Source organism: Vespula vulgaris, chromosome 17 (assembly GCF_905475345.1).
Source record: "Vespula vulgaris chromosome 17, iyVesVulg1.1, whole genome shotgun sequence".
Taxonomy (NCBI): domain Eukaryota; kingdom Metazoa; phylum Arthropoda; class Insecta; order Hymenoptera; family Vespidae; genus Vespula; species Vespula vulgaris.
The window spans coordinates 402,575-428,946 of record NC_066602.1 but is presented as its reverse complement, the minus strand read 5'-3'; the positions used below and the strand labels follow the sequence as shown (position 1 = coordinate 428,946).

Sequence of the window (26,372 nt, the reverse complement as noted above, 5' to 3'; positions counted from 1 at the left end):
AAATATTGTTTGCATATATAACATTTTTGATCGTCGTTTGATAGATGGAAATTAAAAATGTGTATATTAAGGAACACAAAATAATTTATTATGAGAAAATTTCAACAATAAAATTAAGTCTTTTTCATTTAATATTAATTCTTGATTAACCTATTAATAAGGGCGCGATGAATTAGTCCAAGCAAAACCGATTCTTACAATATGCAGTTACGCAATGTGGATTATTCTGTATGATAGTTTACTGGAAAGGGCACAAGCAACTCAAATTAAAAGAGATTGGCGGACAAATCCCTTTCCCTCCACTCATATCCCTTTTGGTTCTTTCAACCGTGGAATAGGAAGTTATCGTTATGCATTGCGTAAAGCACATTCAAACGAATTACGCGAAATGAAAAATAAGTATAACTAATTACTATCTCTGAATCCATATTGTTAGCTTAAATAAAGATAGTTGTTAGCTTAAATAAAGAAAGAGAATAAAAGATAATATTGTAAAACAAATTCTCTTGGAATTCTTCTTACTCGAAATTAACACTTGATTCGAAAATGATGTACATTTTTAACGGTAAGGACTGAGAAAAATAATAAAAGGCGTCTGTCAAAATTCTTTAGTTAATTTCTAATTGTATATTGTAAAGAAACAGTTGGTGAAAGAGACAGAAAAGAACAAAAACAAAAAAAGGAAAATAATTTGTCCAGTTGATTGAAAACAAGTCGGAAATTTACTTCCTCACAACTCATGACATTTCCGCTCTTTCTATCGTGTAATACGTGGTATTGATTTATCAGCTTAGAATGTAATAACCCCTTTCAGCGAGCCACGCCTAGAAAATTAGCTGGGTCTTCGGACCTGACGATGTGGGGAAGAGTCTCGCATGCGAAGGCCATCCTTTCAAAAATTTTTGAACGAGTAATGTGCAAGTAAGTGCTAAATAATCGTGCCTACGCGTCATAGGTCTCAAAGAAACTTACAAGCAATCCAAACGGTACAATTTCTTCATTCTCACTAGTCTTTTGTTCCTTATCGATATAACGTAAATTTATCGGTAATCGTTAGTGTGTAACTTATTCTCAAATTTCAATAGAATATTACGGAAATGAAACTGATTTTCGTGATCAATGCCATCCTAAGTATTATTTTGTTGCTTCTCGTAAAATATATTTTATATCCCTTAAAAGAGTGTAACTCTATTTACCTTTGACGACCGCACAATTTAGATGAACAATTGAGGGTCTATGATGACTCATAACTAAACGACGAATTGTATACTCTTCCACAGATACAGAAGACAAAAGACAGGCGAAGGCAGTTCCAATAGCCTTGAAGAGTTGCGAAGGAGCAGAATCGATTATTATCTGAATCGTAATTACATCCAGAGAAGAAACCAGAATTTCAACTACGCTCTACACGATAATTAAACATTCTACATCAGAAATGAAACATATTTACATTACACCTCCTGTTCTTCTGTTCATCTGATGATATGTCATACAAGGATAATATAAATATCTGACCATCAACCTGATAACGCAATGAAAACATTTTCATGTTTATCTTATATTTAAATAGACAATCAATCAATGCTGTGTTTATTTAATGGTAAGATATTTTGGAAATGAGATGTAAATTTTTCATTCGAACGTATAATATCCTAGATAAAATCTCTATCATAGGTACGTTTTATTTCAGTTAATGAATTTTCACACAGATTTTGTGATGGCTACTGGAGTATTGCTATTGATGAGAGGGACATTAGGTCTCTTAACTGCAGCTATCCTTAAGATATTGTATCAGTTTATATAAATCAAGAACCCATATATCTTTCAACTAATGTGATGAAGAATATTAGATATGGAAAGCAAGATGCTAGATGAAGGAGAGCAGGTGAATAATAATATATGAATAAAAATTTCAATATTTTCTCATAGAATCTTGCGTTACATGTCATTCGTCATTTAATGTGTCAGATCGTAAAAACGTTGGAGGAAGCTGATGCTTACGAATTTATTACAAATGTTGCGAATAATCTGAAACCCAAGTTGGTGAAGAAGGAAGCTAATTATCTGGTGTATGAAAGCAGCATGTTGCTATTGCTAGAGCATTATTATAGCAACCATCGAATTCAATATTGAATTATAATACACGAGGTACGAAGAAATCAGATATAAGTAACTTGTCACGTATCTTATTCACTTTTCTATATTAATTTCATCTTTTATATTATAGCGCATTGGATCGTTATAATGGAAGAGTGGTTGAAGAAACGGTGGAAAATTCTAACCAACGAAGGAACATGGTTAGCTATTGCTATTGCGTGCATTATCAGATTGAGAATACCTAAGAAAAGGAAAGAGGAGAAAAAACATTTGTTTTTCCGACGAAGTCAGGAAAGACCAATATGGCATTGTTTTATAAAGCTAGGAACAGCGGTACGAGGAAATGGGAGGGATTTACCTTTTTCAAAGGGTTCAAACGTAAGCGGCTTTGACTGTAAGTCACGTGGGATTGTACTTAGAGAGATTTGTCGAAGGGCCGTCGGACGTTCTACGTCGGGGCAATGGTCAAAGGGGGATTGAAATAAAACTGAGGGAGGTAACATACAGGGACGATGAAAAGATTCACCGTTTTTGTAGTAATAACGTTAACAGGGAAATATTTTTTAATTATACGGGAAATGGAAAGTCCACGGACACGTCATCGTTATCCCATCGCTTTAAATTAGGTAACCGTTCGATATGATTAAGAAGGGAAAAATGCTGAATTCTATATTTCAAATTGTTTGTCATAATATTCACGACATGTCCTTAAAAAATATTCGTAATATTTAATTAGCGATCTTCATAAACATTGAAATTTGGACGAAGTCCTTTGGTGCGTAGCGCGAATTACCGATTATTATTACGTTCTCCCGTACTTATCGTCACGTACTTTCGTTTTAAACCTTTCGTTATAATCTCTCTCTATCTGCGTATGCTCTGGTGCGCGCCTATCTGCGCCAGTTCGAATGGACGTGTTTGAGTGCCCGGTCCTGTGTGGGTGTGTACGTACGACTCATGTGTTATCTTGATAATAAGGAAAATATGTTTTATTAAGCAGATAATTGGAGATTAGTTCTATAGTTCCATCGTCTATAAAGATTCATTGTTTGATAGCTCGGTTACGTAATCTGCAGAGCAATGGACTATTTTCTCAGCATCAAATTGATTTGGAACAGAATATACGAAATATTATATAACTGGAGGTATAATGGGATCATTGTTTTGCCTTCTCCGATAGGGTGTAAATTTCTAGGAAAATGTACCCGTTCATGCAGAAGAATCAAATCAGTCGTGGTAGATGGATCTGCAAAAAACTTAACCAGATTAAATGATATGGCTAAATAGATAATTAAAGTTAAAAAATAAGATAAAAAAGAAAATAAACATTCGCTAATCGTATTATGGAACTTTTTGTTTGGTTTTATGTGAGGAAAACTAATGAAAAAATACCTTTCTTGTTTTCAAATCAAGAGAGATGTACGCAGACAGGCTTACTCATTCCCGTCCACTTGAACTCGCGTGCGTAAGAGCGCACGTGCACGGAGAAAGGTAATAATAAATCGTTTAATATCATGGTGCTGGACGGTAAGTACGAAAGTAGGTAAGGCGTACGTGCAGATCGTTAAAGCCTGATCAATACCCGTTAACAGGAGAATTTGTAAACATGGAGGATCATATATCTTTGCAAAAAAAATTAAAATTTTGTTCTTTATAATATTCTACGACGTCTATGATAAATATTGAATCAATTCTCTTTCCACTTTATGATCCCTCGCATTATATCTCCGTTTTTTTGTTGGATGTAATGACTATCACTCCTCTCGTTTTCTTCCCGTATAATATTTATTTTTTCTAACGTATCTGTATAAATGTCTATCTGGAATTCCTCTTCAGTATTACTTATGACACGAAACTCACTCGTGTTTGGATATTTTGCCATTCTCTTAATGAAGAAGAAAGAAGTAAATAAACGGGTTGGTAATCTCAAATTGTATATTACGAAATCGCGAAACGATATATACCAAAAGAATTTTACGTTTCTGATTTTCTGGCTTATTCGTCTAGGGTACTATCTATTTTACTAGAAGTTTCAATACTGAGCGAGTTCAGCTTCGAAAATCTCCTCAATTTTATGATTACTTGTTTACTCCACTACCTCGTTCGGGGCGTACTCGTGTACCATAGCAGACATGTCTTTATCACTCTCTTTAAGTGGTTTAGCGAAACCCTCACACCATTGTGAATGTACGTCTTTTTCGTAAAACCGACTGATATAATTTTCATATAACTTGGTAATTTGACCATTTTGCGTGGTTCTCTCGGAGGGGAAATACGGGAAAGAGAAGAAGGTAATATTAGGAAACCATAAATGTGACGAAAGATTTTTTCCGAATACGTTTGTAAATATAAGTAGATAAGAGGAATTCCAAAAGGACATTTATATAGATACGTTAGAAAAAATAAATATTTATCCGGAAGAAAAGATCAGAAGTGATAGTTATATCATCTAGCAAGAGGACGAAGAGCTCATTGATGAAAGAGATGAAAATGTTGTAAGAGAATTCCTTGAAAACTAATCATACATTTCGTAGAAAATAATAGAGAATAAAATTTTTGTCTTTCTATAACGAAATAAGTTCTTTGATATCTACGAATTCATATAAAAAAAGCATTTTTATAATACGTTATGTGATTTTTAAATTATGATATATAATGTGATGTGAATCGTAGGATGACGTTTGCGCGATAAAGTGCCATCGATTTGTTGAGAGCTAACGACCGAAAGGACTCTGGGCACAAATGGTTATTACGTTTTACGCACATTAATTGCTTTCACGGACGGAAAGGTCGAAAATGAAGATAATTAAGGGGAAATGAACTTCTTTTTTATGATTGAACAAATATCTTTTAATTCGACAGGATACTTTTCTCTTTTTTTTTTTTTTCTTTTCTTCTTGTTGAAATGGTTGAAAAGGCCGAAAAGAATATGTGTTGGGAAGAAATGAATTTCTTGACCAATTATTTATTTATCGTAGTCCGACTAATCGACCGACATGGTTGAAAGTATAAGTTATAAATGTTCTAGGAAGGTAGCCTTTCCATGACAATACCAGGAAAAAAAGAAGTATGACGAAAGATTTTGTCCACATACATATATTTTATTACTGTGCTATTGCGAAAACGACATCTTCGATAACTTGAGCAATATGCACTTTTTTACAAGAAAAGGAGATAAATTAGTAGAAAATTTTTTCAAGGAATGTGAAAGTTGATGGAATTTCTGATGAAAAACTTTTTTTATCATAGAAGATGTTACGGTAAAAATAGTACGAAAATTGCAATGTCATTAATATCCAATAATATTAGAATACTATTTTTAAATATATCTTGAACTTATGAAAGAAACATTACAAATTTCGTATATGAATTTACAATTAATTCCAATAATTATAAAATAAGTAATAATAGTCTTCTGTGATAATCTCAATTAAAACGGGGACGAACTTTTGTAAAGTGTTCATTAGAAAATTCCCTGATTTACGAGATATTTTCGTGTGTACATATAAAGTATATATAAATTTAACTACATGGATATAGGTGAGGGGAAATTTTTATTCCAGTGCGTCCTAGCTAGAGAATTAGAATCTGGGAAACTTGGCCTTCTAACGGGATTATGTGAGATTAATTCGCCAGGGAAAGTCATTCCTTCGGTGGCTTTCGAACCAGTAATACGCAAGTGAGTGCCGCACGCGAAATATTCCCTTGGTGTCTATACGTCATACATCCGAAAGAAGATCTTTACAAGCAATTGAAACGGCAGAAACAATCTCATCATTCTCACTCGTCATTCTTTTACGCCATCAATAATCTTTAAATTTAGTAGTTGCCGTTTGCATCAGAATTATTGCAATGTTACATTCCTAAATTAGAGCAATGAAACTGATTCTCTTGATTCATATCATCATAATTATTATTTTGTTGTGTATAGATGTTACTGTAGCACTTAAATGGCATCATCTGACAATACTTATCGGTAATTATACAATTAAAATGAACGAATAGCTCTGATAAGTCTTAACTAAACTACGAACTTTGACTTCTTTTGGAGATATACGAAACAAATTAAAGGCGAAAGCAACTGATAATTATTGCACAGGATCCGAATTTACGGATATCTTGATTATAACACATGTGTGTAAAAATTGAATTCCAATCTACTTCCCAAAAATGAAGATATGAATCAAACGTGTAAAAAAGTGATTATTCAGTATCAAATCTACCTGTATAGTATCATTATGTTGCAATACATCAATATAAGAAGATTTAAGAGAACTTGATATATGAGGAATCGCTAAGTGTCCTTTCTTTGGTTAGATTTTCGAATTGCTTCTTGAACCACTCTTTCGATTTCTCAATCCGATGCGCTCTATTATAAAAGATGAAATTCATATAGAAAATTAGAAATGATATGTGACAAATTAGTTATATCTGATCTTTTCATACCTCGTTTATTAAAGTCTGTTATTAAAGGTGATGGTTACTATAAGAATGCGCTAGTAATGGCGTCATGTTGTTTCCATACACCGAAGAATTAGGTGCTTTTCACGCCAATTTGGGTTTATATCACATGGATGATTTGAATTGAATTCACTTATGAATGGAAATACTTTAGTGGACTTCAAAAAATCTATGTAAAAATTCAATAAATTATTATAAAATATACCTATGATAGAGATTTCATATTCCACGTTACATTTTACAATAAAACATAAATCTTATCTCTAAAACATCTTACCTTTCTGTAAACGCAGCATTTGTACTATCCATGTAGAACTTATGGTCGGAAGAACAGGAAGTACCGATGTAAATGTGTTGCACCTCGGATGTCGAATAAATCATTACCACGATGAGCGTAGTTGAATTTCGTTTATACTCTTTGGAATTAAATTCAAATGTAAGTCAATAGGACTCCTTTGCCATATTTCCAGGCTATTGGAACTGCTTTCACCCTCGTTTTGTCTGTTATATCTCTTAAATAGTTAAGAATTCCTAGATAAGTTAAGACTCATGATAGACATTCAATTGCTCATCCAATTGTGTAGGTAACAAAGATAAACCTAATTACGCGCCTTTAAGAAATATGAAATACCTTCACCGAAAAGCAACAAATAATAATAATGATGGTATTGATCACGAAAATCAATTTCATTTCCATAATATATAATAGAAATTTTATAATAAATCACATATTAATGATTACTGATAAATTCACCTTATATTGATAACATAAGCAAGAGAGTAGTGAGAACGAAGAAATTGTTTCCACCGCCTGAACCGCTTGTAAAACTACCCTTTGGAACGTATAACATATAGACGTAGGGAATATTCATTGAACGTCACTTGCTCACATATTACTAGTTCGGCAACAACCGAAGGAATGCCGTAAAGCATTTTCGCCGTCCTCAGCCAGACCGTATTCATCACCCCCTCGTTGCTATGGTTGCTTAACATGGCGGCAAAGAGTACGCCCTCTGCAAAGGGTTATTACGTTTCAAATAAAATAATCAATATTTCCTATTATATGTTCGAAAGAAGAGAAAAGGTCATAAACTGTGAGGAAATGAATTTCTTTATCGATCCCTATTAATTGGATGTATCATTATCCTTCTTACTTTATACTCTTCTTTCGTTCCCTTTTCTCCCTACTTTTTACTAATTTAACAAGATATTCTTACTTAAATAAAGGAATTTGGAAATTGTCAAATAATTCTTTTCCTGTGCTTGTTATTAAAAATATATATCAATAAGGGTTAATTTTGAGCAGAGAATATTGCTGGAGAGATTTTTTCGTAATATTCCATACAGTCTACATCATGTAATCGAAATGGACAAGGAAGTAGTGGAAGAAAAAGACCAAATGTTTATAATGGAAGTGCCGACGAACCTTGCGAGATAAATATGCCATTGTTTTACAAAGCATCATACGAATGGTGGTACGAGGAGATGGAATATATGTTATTGAATGTTTCCAAAGATAAGTGGCTTTAGCTGCAGAATATAAGGGAGTGTGGTGGAAGAGATTTACCGAACAACTGTTTGCCGTTGCAAAGGGAATCTGGATTGAACTGGAATTGAAATGGTACTCAGACTAACATTGGTACTGGTTTAACATTGAAAATGATTAAATCTCCATGTACGATCAAAAGATTCACCATTTTTCGGGATAATAGTGTTAGCCCGGAAACGCTTTTAAATTATGCGATATATATTCAGAGAACGTTTACCACACCGTGCATCGTTATAACGTCAGTTTAATTAATCATCATAATTACAAAGAGACGAAGTGTTTGGTTCAATGTTTGTCGGAATATTTGATAAATTATTTGTCGGAATATTCACGTCATGTACTTAAAAATAACATATAAAGAACGTTTTTCAGAAATGTAGGTATATGGACGAATTATTGCCTATCGCAAATACATTTCGATTGGGATTTAATGAAAAAGCATGTACACATGACATTCTTCCAAAAGATTCGTCAAATACCTTTATGGTAAACGAATTTTTATTATCCCCCTCCATGTACCAGTGCGTTGAGTTCGCTCATGCGCGCTAGTCATGTGGGCGGGATTACGTGTGCGGTTCTGTGGGCGTGCATGCGTATATCTCCTCCCTTATTTTGAAAAGAAGAAAGGTATTTTTTCATTTGATTCCCTGTCATTAAACCAAACAGAGAATTTGATAATACAATTAGCAGTGTATTTTAATTACCTATTTAAATGCATTATTTAATTTGCAGATCGATGTATCACGACTAATTTAGTTCTTTCATACGAACGAGTACATTTTGCTAAAAATTTATTCTCGACTGAAAAATTTCAAAGAATGATCCAATTATACTTCGAGTTATCAAATATTTCGTATATTACGCTCAAAACTATTTAATTCCTCTGGAAATATTTTCTTTCTCGATTCGTTTATTTCTCATTACGTATAACCGAGTATAGAAACGACTTATATTTATACTATATTACTATTATATTTGTTGTAATATAATATGACAAATCTATTTGGTAGTTTTCTAATATTTACTCGAATGATTAAATATTTCCATAAGCGTACATATAATAAACATTTACATAATACTTTCCCCAAGATAGTATAGATCTATTACATTGTTTTGTTACTATCGTTGTTCGATCAAATGGTCGACTTCACTCAAAGTAAAACATATAAATATAGGAAGATAGGTATTCTTGAGATAATCTTTTCTTTTAAATACAATTTTGGAAGTCTTTTCTTGATAATGTCGACGTTCTCTTCAGGAAAATTATATAAATATGAATAAATATGTACCAAACATAAGGTCCTCCTTGAAAAGTACCAACTTCGATGCTGTTCTACTATGTTGGAGGAAAATTTATGATAGTGTTACATTCAATGTGCGATTATTCAGAAAAAAAGTATTAGGGATAGTACATTCGGAAACTACAAATGTTATCTTACTAGAAATATAATAAAATTGTCGCTATGCTCGCTTAGGCGTAATAGAAATAAACAATTCTCAAATAAAAATTAACAAGTAAATTTTCTTCCTAGGAATTGATTACTTTGGAATATAATATACGAAATATTAGTTAACTTCAGGAATTATTGCATCATTATTTTCACTTCTTCAATAGGGAGCTCATTTCAAGGGAAATGTATTCGTTCGAACGGAGTAATTAAATCAGAGTCGCGTCCATAGCTATGAAAAGATGTAGCCGAGTGATTAAACGATGCATTGAAATGGGTAATTGAATTATACAATCCGCTCATCCAATTTTCTGATTCTGTCATTGGTTTGATAAGGGAAAGACAAATGAAAAAATTCCTGTCATGTTACCAAAATCAGATACGAGTGTTACGTTCACAGGACCGAGCCACTTATTCCCGTCCACCTGTACTGGCCCATCCAAGCGTGCCGAAGGACAATCAAGGTTGGAGAGGAATAATACCTAATCGATTAAAACGAAAGTACTTGATACGTATGGAGGATCGTAATACGCAGATGGATTTTCTTCAAATCCCAATTAAATATGTGTATAATAACGTTTACTAGCTATTTTAATTATGAGAGAATGATAAGAAAAAAATTAATTCCTTTTCATTTAATATTAACTCTTGGTAGCGCGCTATGAATTAATCGAAGCAAAAGCGTTTCGTACATTATGTAATTATGATATGTGGATTATTTCATATGGTAGTTAATTCAAGAGGGCCGCGGTAAGTCGACATAAAAGGGATTGGTCGACAATTCTGTTTCCCCCCACTCATATCCCTTTTGGCTCTTTCGACCGCGGAATAGGAAGTTATCGTTATGCATTGCGTAAAGGACATTCAAATGAATTACGCGAAATGAAAAATAAATATAACTAATTATTATCTCTGAATCCATATTCTTTGGCACTGTGTAATAAAGAAAGAGAGAAGGTTGTTAGCTTAAATAAAGAAGGAGAACAAAAGATAATATTGTAAAACAAATTCTCATGGAATTTTTCTTACTCGAAATTAATACTTGATTCGAGCATGATGTATATTTTTAACGGTAAGTTTCCGAAAAATAATAAAATTCTTTAGTTAATTTCTAATTGTATATTGTAAAGAAACAGTTGGTGAAAGAGACAGAAAAGAACAAAAACCAAAAAAGGAAAATAAATTGTCCAGTTAATTGAAAACAAGTCGGAAATTTACTTCCTCAGGACTCGTGACATTTCCGCTCTTTCTATCGTGTAATACGTGGTATTGATTTACCAGCTTAGAATGTAGTAACCCCTTCCGCCGAGCCACGCCTCGAAAATTAGCTGGGTCTTCGGACCTGACGATTTGGGGAAGAGTCTCGCATGCGAAGGCCATCCTTTCAAAAATTTTTGAACGAGTGATGTGCAAGTATGTGCAAAATAATCGTGTCTACGCGTCATAGATCTCAAAGAAACTTACAAGCAATCCAAACGGTACAATTTCTTCATTCTCACTAGTCTTTTGTTCCTTATCGATATAACGTAAATTTATCGGTAATCGTTAGTGTGTAACTTAGTCTCAAATTTCAATAGAATATTACGGAAATGAAACTGATTTTCGTGATCAATGCCATCCTAAGTATTATTTTGTTGCTTCTCGTAGAAGATATTTTATAGCGCTTAAAAGGGCGTAACCCGATTTACCTTTGATGACTGCACAATTTAAATGAACAATTGAGGGTCTGTCATGACTCTTAACTAAACTACGAATTGTAAACTCTTCCAGAGGTACAGAAGATGAAACGGAGACGAAAGCAATTGCAATAGCCTTGAAGCGTTGGGAGGGAGCTGAATCGACTGTTATCTGAATTGTAATTACTTTCTGAGAAGATAGGAGAATTTCAATTATGCTCTCCTTGATAATTTAACATTCGACAACAGAAGTGAAACATATTCACATTGTACTTCCTGTTCTTCCTTACATCCGACGAAACTTCCTATATGGATAATGTCAATGTCCGATCATCAACCAGATAACGAAACGAGAACATTTTTCTCTTTAATCTTATATTTAAATAGTCAATCAACCAATGCTGTGTTTATCGAATTGTAAGATATTTTGGGAATAAGATATAAATTTTTTATTCCAAAGCATAATATGCAAGATAAAATCTGTATCATAAGTACGTTTTATTTCAGTTACTGAATTTTCATACAGATTTTATGATGGCGACCGAAGTATTACTATTGATGAGACGGACCTTATGTCTCTTAACTATAGCTATCCCTAAGGTATTGTATTAGTTTATATAAATCAAGAATCCATATATCTTTCAAGTAGTGTAATCAAGAATATTAGTTATGGGAAACAAGATGCTAGACGAAGGAGAGCAGGTGAATAATAATATATGAATAAAAATTTAAATAATTTCTCATAGAATTTTGCGTTACATGTCATTCGTTATTTAATGTGTCAGATCGTAAAAGCGGCGGAAGAAGCTGATGCTGCTCACGAATTTATTACAAATCTTGGAAATAATGTGAAATCCATGTTGGTGAGAGTGGAAGCTAATTATATGGTGTCTGAGAACAATGTTGCTAATGCTACAGCATTATTATAGCAACAATCGACTTCAATATTAAATTTTAATAAACGAGGTACGAAGAGATCAGATATAAATAACTTGTTAAGTAACTTATCCAATTTTCTATATTAATCTCATCTTTTATTATATAATGCATCGTAAAAGCAGAAGATGAGTTCAACAAGCAGTTGGAAATCATAACCAAAGGAGGAACATCGTTAACTATTGCACTTGTGTGCATGTTGTGATTGGGACTATCTAGGAGAAGGGAAAAGAAGAAAAAATATTTGTGTTTTTCCGACATAGTTTTGAAAGACCAATATGGCGCTATTTTATAAAGCTTGAAACGGTGGTACGAGGAAATGGGTGGGATTTAGCGTTTTCAAAAGAACCAAACGTGAGGGGTTTTAGGTGGAGGGTATATGCGATTGTGCTCAGAAAGATGTGTAGAAGGGTCGTACGAAGTTCGACGCGGGGCAAGGATCAAAGGGGAATTGAAATGAAACTGAGGGAGATACATCACATAAAACAAATTATCATGGAGGGTTGATGAAAAGATTCACCATTTGTGGAAGAAATAACGTTAGCAGGGGAATACTGTTAAATTATACGGGAAATGGAAAATCCACGTTTACGTCACCGTCATTCCAACAATTTAAATTAGGTAACCCTTCGATATAATTAAAAAAGGAGACATGCTGAATTCTATATTTCAAATTGTTTGTCATAATATTCACGACATGTACTTAAAAAATATTCGTAACATTTAATTAGCGATCTTCATAAACATTGAAATTTGGACGAAGTCCTTTGGTGCGTAGCGCGAATTACCTGTTATTAACATGTTTTTCCGTACTTATCGTCAAGTACTTTCGAATTAAACCTTTCGTTCTTATCGAAATCACGAAACGATATATAACAAAAGAATATTACTCTTCTGATTTTCTGGCTTATTAGTCCAGGGAACTATGTTTCACTAGAAGTTTCTGTTTCACTAGAAGTGAGTTCAGCTTCCAAAATATCTCCTCAGTTTTATGATTACTTGTTTACTCCATCAAATATCGCTGCATCGTACGAGGCGTACTCGCGTACCATTGCAGACAAGTCCTTATCACTCTCTTTAAGTGGTTCAGAGAAGCTCTCAGATCGTTGTGAGTGTACTTCTTTTCCGTAAAATCGATTGATATTCTTTTCATATAACTTGGTAATTTGACCATTTCTTGACTAACTATCTGAGTGGTTCTCTCGGAGAGGAAACACGGGAAAGAGAAGAAGGTAATATTGGGAAACCATAAATGTGACGAAAGATTTGCTCCGAATACATTTTTTATTGCTGTGCAGTAGCGAAGATACCATCTTCCATAACTTGAGCAATATGCATTTGTTTACAAGAAAGTAAGGTAATATTTGGAGAAAATGTTTTCAAGGAATATGATAGTAGATATAAATTCCGAAGAAAAAATTTTTTTACGACGGAATATTTTACAATAAGAATTGCATAGTATTTAAATAGTACGAAAATTGATAGTGTTATCATTAGTATCTAATAATATCAGAATCAACATTTCTTCTGTTTTTAATTATATTGAATGATTATTTAAATTGACTGAGTGACCTAAACGTTGATTTCATATTTCATATATAGTTTAAATCTATTTCGATTTTAAAGTATTTCACATATATTTTTAGGTATTTAACACTATTATGTCGAGAAACGGTGAATGTTTTAATCGTTGCAGCAGCTTTAATTCTTTTGCAATATAAACCTCCCTCCGTTCCATTTCGATTCCCCTTTGAACAAGGTCCCGCTTGCAACATCGGACGGCCCTTCGAGAAATCTCTCCGAGCACAATCGATTGTATCCCCTAGCTAAAACCCACTTCGATCCTTTGAGAAGGGGATATTCCGTCTCTTCACATAACCATTTGAATGAACGATTCGAAAACAGCGCTATATTAATCTCGTCAATGTTCGTAGTCACTGCCTCTATAAATTTTTTCTTTCTCTTCCTGCTTTATTTTAGTCACTTAATGAACAGCATACGGATCTTTACGGATACGTTAAGGACAAGGACGATTTTTCGAAACGAGATATTGGGACTTTAAATCTAACACGTTGCTTTATAGCATCTTCAGGAAGCATTAAAAAGTTTCGAGAGACGTTGATAATCTTAGAAAGTACGACATTGTGTTATTAGAAAAAGAAATAAGTAAACGGGTGTATTTCGACATCACGAAACAGTATACACCAAAAGAATATTACACTTCTGATTTTCTGACTTATTAGTTCTGGGATCTTTCTAAAATTATAATATCTGTAAACAAAGAAATATGACGAACGATTTTCTCCTCATACGACAGCAGATTTTACAATAAGAATTTTCATAATATGAAAATTGTAATATCATTAATATCTAATAACATTAGAAAACTATTTTTAAGTATAAGTTGGACTTGCCAAGGAAGTAACATTACGAATTTCGTGTATGAATTTTAGTTTTAAAACCGACTAATATTCTTTTCATATTACTTGATAATTGGACCATTCCTCGATTAACTAACTGAGTGGTTCTCTCGGCGGGGAAATACGGGAAAGAGAAGAAGGTAATATTAGGACACCATAAATGTGACGAAAGATTTTCTCCGAATACATGTTTTTTATTATTATGGAATAGCGAAAATGCTATCTTCGATAACTTGAGCAGCATGTATTTGTTAACAAGAAAAGAAGGCATAATAAAACAAATCAAAAAATCATCCAATTACGAAGTTATATGAAAAGAATATCAGTCGATTGTACGAAAGAGAAGATGGGAAGTGCTTTCACGACAATCTGAGCCCTTCTCTGATCCGCTTAAGGAGGGTTGTAAGAAGAACTTGTATACATAGTGAAACTTGATGAAGAAAACAACCGATCCTAATTCTGATGAAAGAGATTTTCAAAGCTGCAATCAGTTCATATTGATGCTTCGAGTAGTATAAATAGATCCCTTGACTAAATTGTCAAAAAAACAGGAAATTATTATGTTATTGTTATGTATCATTCCGGTGATTTCGTAAAACGCAATTATCTCCATTTCATTTATTTATCCATTCCTTTTTTTTTTATTACGAAGACGATAGTGTCCAAATAAGCACAAGTCTCGTGATATAAGATATAAGTAGGGAAAGAGAATTGCAGAAAAGCATTGATAAAGCCACGTTAGAAAAAATAAATATTAATCCGGAAGAAAACGATAGAATTGCTTCAAAACTAATCATAGATCTCGTAGAAAATAATAAGGGATAAAATAAAAAAAAAATTACCATCTAAGGTAGTGTCGATTTAAAATTATTTGCAACATTGTGACATAATATCTCATCCATTTATGAAAAATATATATATGAAATAAGACGTATAATATACATGAAATAATATATATAAAAGTAATAATATAAAAATAATATAATAATATAAAATAATAATAATATATATGAAAAAGGAGATAGAAAATAGACGGAAGACAAATTGTGATTTAATTCTTGGATTTATTGTATCCTTTAAAAGGAAGTACAATGTGTTTATTGTATCGTCATTTAATCATATTCCTTAGAGTTACAGAAGGGAAAAGCCCAGAATAATATATTAGCCACCAACTAGGCTGGGTAATGAATTTTATATCATCTATATCGTTTGAAACAACATACCCTCGATAATATAAACGTCGGAACTTTAAAAGTTTGCTTCGCGGAAATTTGGATAAATAAATTTTTTGTCATACGTTCGGCCTGATGCGTTCATGGGTGCAATTTTGATTACTCTTTAACACGGCAGAGGGATTCTATATATATACACACAAATACATACATTTATATCTATGTACATATTCATATATATCTTACTATATACTAAAATCTAATACATATATATATATATATATATATATGTATGTATATATATATACATTTATTCACACATTTGTCTACACGTTGATATAGTGAACATCTCTAAGCAGATAAATGAAAATGGTATTAAAGAGATACTTGACAAATAAATTGAAATAATAAAAATGATGTCATTAAGAAAGAAGTAAAGAGATGTTTGTCGGTAAAATGAACCAACTGATACCGATTTCATAGTTTCATATATCTTTGCAAGACAGATAAATGTAAACTCCACCGTTGAAAAATGTTTGCATTTCATTTAGTTTCAAAAAAAAATTATTTATTATTATTTAATTTATTATTTACGAGAAAATCAAACAATCCATTCGTAAATAATACTATGGAAAAGTAATATAATAAATAAGTAAATGAAAATAATTGAATTTATGACAAAATAAGAATAAACACAAAATGGTCTACCTGAATTGCTTCAAAACATATCGTGGATATCGTGGAAAATGATATGGAATAGACTTTTGATTTCTTTTGCAAGAAATTTGTTCCTCGATGTATATAAATTCCTATAAATCAAATACCATTATACAATATGTTATAATATACACGACGTTTGTGCGACGAAACGCCACCGTGTTGCTGATAATTAACGTTCGAATGGGCACCGAGTAAGACCGGTAAATACGGAAAAATATCGAAATTTAAATCATTCGGTGCTTTTCATGCGTCTACTCAACGAAAAAAGAATTTGTATCATTCTCCTTGCTCTTCGATAAATCGAATAATATTATTACTATAGTAACGATTATAGCATTTCAACCTATCTCCTTAAAAATAATGTATAATCGACAGATGAATTGTTTTCATGATCGTAATATTGAAACGATAGTATATTCGCTTTAATGTTGCGGATACTGAAAGCCGAGAGGAACTAAAGATAATTTAAGCTAAAATTTCAATAATTTGTGATTTTGATCTCTGCGTGAATGCATCTGAGTTACGTCACTGCGGGTAATGTCAAGAAAAACGAATTTTTGACTGGCTTTGACGATTGCCGTCTTTTTATAAAGGTGAATACTTCAAACTTAATACTTCAGATATTTGTAAATTTATTAAAACTATATACATGTACGAGTAGTTAAATAAACCACTGTTTAAGCAATAGTAAATTCCGTTGAACCTTACACGCTACTATTTTCTCTTTAATGGTTCCTTGAATTCTGTGCTCGACTCTTCCCGATGTGTGGTAACATCGCATCGGGACCTATATCCTGGGAATAAAAGGAAATAACACTTACATCATTTCTACCCTTTTTACTCCTTGATAGTAAAACATCATTATTCTTTACCGGATTTAAATTTATTCAAGAAATTTGCGGTAATTGAAGACAGCTGCATAGCAAAGAGTGTAGTACACATTCATCGCCTTTTATTACACTTTATGCAAATTTTTATATTTCCTCCGTCGATTCGATCGTGTGAAACAATTACTACGTGACAAGGAACAATTATCATCCACGAAAAATATACTCGTTTATATAGAATAAGAGGAAAACTAATGAAAAAATACCTATTTTGTTTTCAAAATAATGCAGAGCTACGCAGACACGGACACTCATTTACGCCCACTTGAACTGGCGAACGTAAGCGCGCTAGTATACGCAGAGTGGTTATAAAAAATCGTTTAATATGATGGTGCTTGACTACAAGTACGAGAGAATTACGTACGAGCAGATCGTGAGATCCCGATCAATAACCGTTAACAAAGGAATTCACTTTACCTAGCAAATTATTTCGTATATCACTGAAAAACATATATTAAATATTATGAATATTTATGAATTTAAATCGACTGAATAACAATGTTAGGGTGACCTAAACGTGGACTTTATATTTTATGTATAATTGATATCAGTTCCGATTTCAAAGTATTTCACATAATATATGTTTTCACTATTATATCGAAAAACGGTGAATGTTTTAATCGTCGCAGCAGCTTTAATTCCTTTGCAATATAAATCTCCCTCCGTTCCATTTCGATTCCCCTTTGAACAAGGTCCCGCTTGAAACATCGGACGGCCCTTCGACAAATCCTTCCGAGCACAATCGATTGTATCCCCTAGCTAAAACCCACTTCGATCCTTTGAGAACGGGATATTCAGTCTCTTCACATAACCATTCGAATGAAAGGTCCGAAAACAGCGCTAAATTAATCTCGTCAATGTTCGTAGTCACTGCCTCTATAAATTTTTTCTTCTTCTTCCTGCTTTATTTTAGTCACATAATGAACAGCATACGCATCTTTGCGGATAAGTTAAAGACATGGACGATTTTTCGAAACGAAATATTTGGCCTTTAAATCTAACACGTTGCTTGATAGCATCTCCAGGAAGCATAAGAAGTTTCGGAAGACGTTGATAAACTTAGATAGTACAATATTTTCGACCTATAATGTGTGATTCGATGTATACTTTCCATGCATGAGATATGTCTATATATACATTTCTTTATTTCTTTTCTTTAAACTCAATCTGTATTAATTTAAAGCGTCATTACCGCCGATGAACTATAACATAAAACTGAATATGTTAAAATACAATTAGTTACTTCTCATACTGATCAATTTGTCTGTCATATCATTTTTATTAATGTAAAGAAATTGGGAGAAAAATATTTTTTGCATTAATAACATTTTTAGCCGCGGTTTTTCTGATGGGAATCAGAAATGTGTATATTTGCGTGCACAACATATTTTTATTATGAGAGAATGTCAATAATATAATTAATGCCTTTTCATTAAATATTAATCCTTACTAGGGAGCGATCAATTAAAATGAAGCAGAAGCGTTTATTTCGATATGCATTTGTGCAATATGAATTTATTTATATGGTAGTTAAAAAGGGACTGTAATAACACGTCCAATTAAAAGAGATTGAGATATTCATTTCCCCCCAACCCACACCTTTCCCGGCCGTGTAATATGAAATTTTAATTGCTTCGCGTAAAGCGCATTGAAATAAAATACGTCAAAGGGAAGAAAAAAAAAATGAAAATATTTCATCAATACGAGAAGAACATTCGAGTGTTATTCGATTAAAAGTATCGAAAAATACGGTATCGTTTAAAATTCTTAAACGTACCATAGTACTCTTCTAAAAGCTTCTCTTTTCCTCTATTTCCATTCAAAATTTAATTACGTCTATCATTGACAGGTTCAAAACAAGTCGGGGGAAGGCTCAAATTGTATACTTCGACATCACCAAACGATATACACCAAAACAATATTACTGTTCTGATTTTCTAACTTATTAGTCCAGGGATCTATCTAAGAAAATAATATCAGGAAAAAAAGAAATATGACGAAAGATTTTCTCCACATACATGTTTTTTATTACTGTGCTATTAAGAAAACGAAATCTTCCATATCTTTTACATGCTCTTCGAGCACTTTTTTACAAAAAAGTAGATAAATTGGTAGAAAAAGTTTTCAAGGAATATGAAAGTAGATAAAATTTCTGATGAGAAAATTTTTTTACGACAGAAGATTTTACGATAAAAATTACATAGTACGAAAATTGAAATGTCATTAATATCCAATAATATTAGAATACTATTTTTAAATATATCTTGAACTTATGAAAGAAACATTACAAATTTCGTATATGAATTTACAATTAATTCCAATAATTATAAAATAAGTAATAATAGTCTTCTGTGATAATCTCAATTAAAACGGGGACGAACTTTTGTAAAGTGTTCATTAGAAAATTCCCTGATTTACGAGATATTTTCGTGTGTACATATAAAGTATATATAAATTTAACTACATGGATATAGGTGAGGGGAAATTTTTATTCCAGTGCGTCCTAGCTAGAGAATTAGAATCTGGGAAACTTGGCCTTCTAACGGGATTATGTGAGATTAATTCGCCAGGGAAAGTCATTCCTTCGGTGGCTTTCGAACCAGTAATACGCAAGTGAGTGCCGCACGCGAAATATTCCCTTGGTGTCTATACGTCATACATCCGAAAGAAGATCTTTACAAGCAATTGAAACGGCAGAAACAATCTCATCATTCTCACTCGTCATTCTTTTACGCCATCAATAATCTTTAAATTTAGTAGTTGCCGTTTGCATCAGAATTATTGCAATGTTACATTCCTAAATTAGAGCAATGAAACTGATTCTCTTGATTCATATCATCATAATTATTATTTTGTTGTGTATAGATGTTACTGTAGCACTTAAATGGCATCATCTGACAATACTTATCGGTAATTATACAATTAAAATGAACGAATAGCTCTGATAAGTCTTAACTAAACTACGAACTTTGACTTCTTTTGGAGATATACGAAACAAATTAAAGGCGAAAGCAACTGATAATTATTGCACAGGATCCGAATTTACGGATATCTTGATTATAACACATGTGTGTAAAAATTGAATTCCAATCTACTTCCCAAAAATGAAGATATGAATCAAACGTGTAAAAAAGTGATTATTCAGTATCAAATCTACCTGTATAGTATCATTATGTTGCAATACATCAATATAAGAAGATTTAAGAGAACTTGATATATGAGGAATCGCTAAGTGTCCTTTCTTTGGTTAGATTTTCGAATTGCTTCTTGAACCACTCTTTCGATTTCTCAATCCGATGCGCTCTATTATAAAAGATGAAATTCATATAGAAAATTAGAAATGATATGTGACAAATTAGTTATATCTGATCTTTTCATACCTCGTTTATTAAAGTCTGTTATTAAAGGTGATGGTTACTATAAGAATGCGCTAGTAATGGCGTCATGTTGTTTCCATACACCGAAGAATTAGGTGCTTTTCACGCCAATTTGGGTTTATATCACATGGATGATTTGAATTGAATTCACTTATGAATGGAAATACTTTAGTGGACTTCAAAAAATCTATGTAAAAATTCAATAAATTATTATAAAATATACCTATGATAGAGATTTCATATTCCACGTTACATTTTACAATAAAACATAAATCTTATCTCTAAAACATCTTACCTTTCTGTAAACGCAGCATTTGTACTATCCATGTAGAACTTATGGTCGGAAGAACAGGAAGTACCGATGTAAATGTGTTGCACTTCGGATGTCGAATATATCATTACCACGATGAGCGTAGTTGAATTTCGTTTATACTCTTTGGAATTAAATTCAAATGTAAGTCAATAGGACTCCTTTGCCATATTTCCAGGCTATTGGAACTGCTTTCACCCTCGTTTTGTCTGTTATATCTCTTAAATAGTTAAGAATTCCTAGATAAGTTAAGACTCATGATAGACATTCAATTGCTCATCCAATTGTGTAGGTAACAAAGATAAACCTAATTACGCGCCTTTAAGAAATATGAAATACCTTCACCGAAAAGCAACAAATAATAATAATGATGGTATTGATCACGAAAATCAATTTCATTTCCATAATATATAATAGAAATTTTATAATAAATCACATATTAATGATTACTGATAAATTCACCTTATATTGATAACATAAGCAAGAGAGTAGTGAGAACGAAGAAATTGTTTCCACCGCCTGAACCGCTTGTAAAACTACCCTTTGGAACGTATAACATATAGACGTAGGGAATATTCATTGAACGTCACTTGCTCACATATTACTAGTTCGGCAACAACCGAAGGAATGCCGTAAAGCATTTTCGCCGTCCTCAGCCAGACCGTATTCATCACCCCCTCGTTGCTATGGTTGCTTAACATGGCGGCAAAGAGTACGCCCTCTGCAAAGGGTTATTACGTTTCAAATAAAATAATCAATATTTCCTATTATATGTTCGAAAGAAGAGAAAAGGTCATAAACTGTGAGGAAATGAATTTCTTTATCGATCCCTATTAATTGGATGTATCATTATCCTTCTTACTTTATACTCTTCTTTCGTTCCCTTTTCTCCCTACTTTTTACTAATTTAACAAGATATTCTTACTTAAATAAAGGAATTTGGAAATTGTCAAATAATTCTTTTCCTGTGCTTGTTATTAAAAATATATATCAATAAGGGTTAATTTTGAGCAGAGAATATTGCTGGAGAGATTTTTTCGTAATATTCCATACAGTCTACATCATGTAATCGAAATGGACAAGGAAGTAGTGGAAGAAAAAGACCAAATGTTTATAATGGAAGTGCCGACGAACCTTGCGAGATAAATATGCCATTGTTTTACAAAGCATCATACGAATGGTGGTACGAGGAGATGGAATATATGTTATTGAATGTTTCCAAAGATAAGTGGCTTTAGCTGCAGAATATAAGGGAGTGTGGTGGAAGAGATTTACCGAACAACTGTTTGCCGTTGCAAAGGGAATCTGGATTGAACTGGAATTGAAATGGTACTCAGACTAACATTGGTACTGGTTTAACATTGAAAATGATTAAATCTCCATGTACGATCAAAAGATTCACCATTTTTCGGGATAATAGTGTTAGCCCGGAAACGCTTTTAAATTATGCGATATATATTCAGAGAACGTTTACCACACCGTGCATCGTTATAACGTCAGTTTAATTAATCATCATAATTACAAAGAGACGAAGTGTTTGGTTCAATGTTTGTCGGAATATTTGATAAATTATTTGTCGGAATATTCACGTCATGTACTTAAAAATAACATATAAAGAACGTTTTTCAGAAATGTAGGTATATGGACGAATTATTGCCTATCGCAAATACATTTCGATTGGGATTTAATGAAAAAGCATGTACACATGACATTCTTCCAAAAGATTCGTCAAATACCTTTATGGTAAACGAATTTTTATTACCCCCCTCCATGTACCAATGCTCTTGAGCTCGCTCATGCGCGCTAGTTCATGTGGGCGGGATTACGTGTGCGGTTTTGTGGGCGTGCATACGTATATCTCTTTCCTTACTTTGACAAGAAAATAGCCTTGAGATATTTTTTGAGATAATCTTTTCTTTTGAATACAATTTTGGAAGTCTTCTTTTCTTGATAATGTCGACGTTCTCTTCACGAAAATTATATAAATATGAATAAATATGAACCTCAAACATAAGGTCCTCCTTGGAAAGTAGATAAACCAAACTCGATGCTTACAAATTAAAACAATCAAGAGGGAGAGAGGTATAGAGAATGACCGATAAGCGGAATTCAATGTAAAATAGGAGGATAAAACTAAAAAGAAGTTTCAACCTTGAGATAGTATCTATCAATGATTATTGGGAACATTGTGATGAGAATACCTCGGAAGAAATAACATCTCGTTAATATCTGCAAAATTGTGGGGACCAAAATGAATGGTAAAAAAATTTTATTTCATCATTGAATTTATTGTATTCGTTAAAGAGGAATACAAGCTGTTGATCCTAAGTTTCGTAGTCATCCATGCAGGTTCTTGGGAACTCCAGAAAATGGAACTATATATAAGCACCCCCCCAGGCACGATAATGGACTATATCATCTATATCATTTGAAACAACATACTCTCGATAAGGTAAACCCTATTTTAATTTTTTTTATCTCCATTTATCAATTTCAATTCATAATTCAGCGAATTGCTTTTATACAGCCAGTCCTGTAAGAAGTAATTATTAATACAGGGAGATAAAACAATTTGCACTTAGACCTTTGTTAGTTCATTACATATTGTTTAGTTAGCTTGGCGATAAAATTAAATAAAATTTTTCCTTATATTTACTGCGTCAATGAATGAAACTTTCATTATTCTTTCCAGATGGCAGACAGATTCTATATATATATATATATATATATATATATATATATATATATATATATATATATATGTATGTATACAAGCATATACACAAATTCATTTGAACATTACGAACATTACGAAGATCGTAACGCGCGAGAAAGATAAAATAATATTAATCTAAAATTTCAATAATTTCTAATTTCAATCTCAGAGTGGTTGCATCTGTGATGCGTAGCTACGTGTAATATCAACAAAAACGAACCTTTGAATGAATCTGATGATTGCCCTCACTTTCCACAGGCGAATACTTCAAACTTAACACTTTCGGTAATTTTAAATTCATTTGAACGAAATAGATGTACGAGAAGTTAAATAAACCACTGTTTTAGCAAGAGTACATTCCGTTGAACGCCCCACGGGACATTTACGAAGCAACAAATATTTTTAATTTATTTTCCGATGGACATAAATCGTGAAATGGTGGTCGCTCGCTATTTGTAATGTCGTAAAATTATTCATTTGGACAGTTACCGGATCAGTCATCCTTTCTACTCCGACGAGTAAACATCGAAGTTCTGTTGCTGTCGCCTGCAAAGAATGAAGAAAATTAAGTTCACGTACGTGTATATAAGAAAAAATATTATTCAAGTGTTTCTCGAAGATAACAGTAAAAAATGTACTGAACCAGCCAAAATAATAGTATCTCTTTCCATGAATATACGTAATTAAGCATTTTATTACTATGAAGAATATTAGAGTGTGAGATTCGTGATAACTTTTCACCCGTAATATCATATCACTATCGATCAAATGAAATACCCTTTTATAATAAACCTAGTTAATTAAAATAGGAGACTGATAAGTGTTAACATTCAAATGTGTTTTTACATTATTGCAAATATTTCACAAAGTTTCATTAATAATACACCGACGTATGCATCATTAGGATTAGAAGTGTTACAGATTTCTAATGTATGCAACACGATATAGGAAGCCAAACTGTGTGGTCATTGTCTCCAAATCAATAAGAATATAATACGATCAATTGAGAAATTAAAGGCAGAATTTTCACAAAAGTTATTATACAATTATTACTTGTCACTAATCAAGAAGATATAAAATTGCTTACAGCAAATTGCCAGGAATTGATGTATATAGTTCCCGCTATTATTTTTTTTTTGGTTCTTTGAATTTTGCGCTGGACTCTTCTCGAAATGTGTATATGCAATATCAACTTCTCGCAAACTGTGTAGTAACACCGCATGTAAAATTATTCTGGAAACAGAAGGGAATATAAGTTTAACACTTTATATCATTTCTACCCTTTTTTGCATAGTAAATAAAAGAAAAAATATATGAGCTGATTTTAAACAGAATGTAATGATACTACTAGTGAAAACAGTTCTATGTCCCTTCGTTAAAAATTACGACCTGCAGGACTATATGTCAGAAAACAATTAGTTCTTAATAATGCATTACGATTCATTCATCGAAAAACAGTTCTGTAACAAGCCGTTAATTCAAAAAGGAGATTGTCAAATATAACCATTCCAAGGGATATTCATATTGACTAAATATTTCACTAAATTTTCGGACAAATAACCCCAATTATACTATTTTCTCTGTTTAATATTATACAATAATATATCCGAGACAAATTGCGCGATGTAATATACAGTGTAAAATAATAATAAAGAGCTATACAACATTCTATGATATATTAGAAAATATACTATATATAAAACAGTAGAATTGAACAAAAAATTGTATAAAATACAGGAGAATGCGTTAATATTAAACTGTAAATATATAAAATTCAAATAAGATTTTACTAACCGAGAGCGTGTTGCTTAAAATGTTGCAGATGGTTTCCATTATCGCGACTGAAGAGGCGCTTTTATATTACTCCGGACCGTCCATTTTCAAAAGGCCCCATGAACGTGCTTCTAGGACGACTCGAAAAAGAATGAACGATTTATTCAACTTCCGTGGATGTGTCGGAATTCCACCCAAATTGACTCGCTCATGCGCTGTATGGTTCCACTTCCTCTTTTACATATATTCACGAGGGTAGCGCCTTCGTTTACCTCTTCACAATATTAGCAGTAACTTTGGATCGATATTATCGTAAAATGGAATTTTCTTTTCGTCTATATCTTTCTTTTCTCCTTTTGATCCCTCTTTCTCCTTTCCTACCACTGTTATTCATTCTCCATATTCATATCTTTTCGATCGTTCCATTTTGTAAAAATCGAATTGTGTTTACCTTCTTTCCGAGAGGAAAATTTTTGTTTATATTGATTTATTCATATTTACTTATTTTTTCGGACGGGATGTCGACATTAACAAGAAAGTAAAATTCAGAATATTGTATTTAAACGAAATGATAATCATTCTCATGGAGGATCTCCCCACAATATTTATGAATTATGCCTTGTGCGATGTTAATCGGTTGATCGAATAACGATGGCTACAAAGAAATATAATAGATCTCTCCTATGTCGGGGGAAATGTTATAATAGCGTTACATTCAATAAACGCTTATTCAGAAAAAAATATTAGGGATAGTACATTTGGAAACTACAAATATTTTCTTACTAGAAATATAATAAAATCCTCGCTGTGCTTGTTTATACGTAATAGAA

At 32.5% G+C, this 26,372-nt stretch overlaps 4 long non-coding RNA genes across 12 annotated transcripts in view; 1 reads left to right on the top strand and 3 right to left on the bottom strand.

Annotated features, from left to right (window-relative positions):
* Positions 1–26,372, bottom strand: part of LOC127070170 (uncharacterized) — a 47,814-nt gene that overhangs the window by 9,567 nt on the left and 11,875 nt on the right. The gene's annotated exons all lie outside the window — the stretch shown is intronic.
* LOC127070126 (uncharacterized) lies at positions 762–17,171 on the top strand. 4 transcript variants are annotated; one of them, XR_007784192.1, is made up of 5 exons: positions 762–921; positions 11,326–11,648; positions 11,739–11,933; positions 12,017–12,197; positions 12,293–17,171. It is a non-coding gene; the product is annotated as an uncharacterized LOC127070126 (long non-coding RNA). The 4 variants fall into 4 exon arrangements; XR_007784193.1 differs by lacking the exon at positions 762–921 and adding an exon at positions 972–986; XR_007784194.1 differs by lacking the exon at positions 762–921 and adding an exon at positions 10,838–10,968.
* LOC127070186 (uncharacterized) lies at positions 5,433–21,721 on the bottom strand. 6 transcript variants are annotated; one of them, XR_007784314.1, is made up of 4 exons: positions 21,516–21,721; positions 6,836–7,089; positions 6,544–6,727; positions 5,433–6,466 (listed from the first exon to the last, which is right to left on the bottom strand). It is a non-coding gene; the product is annotated as an uncharacterized LOC127070186 (long non-coding RNA). The 6 variants fall into 6 exon arrangements; XR_007784313.1 differs by lacking the exon at positions 21,516–21,721 and adding an exon at positions 7,313–7,518; XR_007784315.1 differs by lacking the exons at positions 5,433–6,466; positions 6,544–6,727; positions 6,836–7,089 and adding exons at positions 19,475–20,669; positions 20,747–20,930; positions 21,039–21,292.
* Positions 23,321–25,770, bottom strand: LOC127070187 (uncharacterized). The gene is made up of 4 exons (XR_007784318.1): positions 25,564–25,770; positions 24,857–25,002; positions 23,990–24,315; positions 23,321–23,586 (listed from the first exon to the last, which is right to left on the bottom strand). It is a non-coding gene; the product is annotated as an uncharacterized LOC127070187 (long non-coding RNA).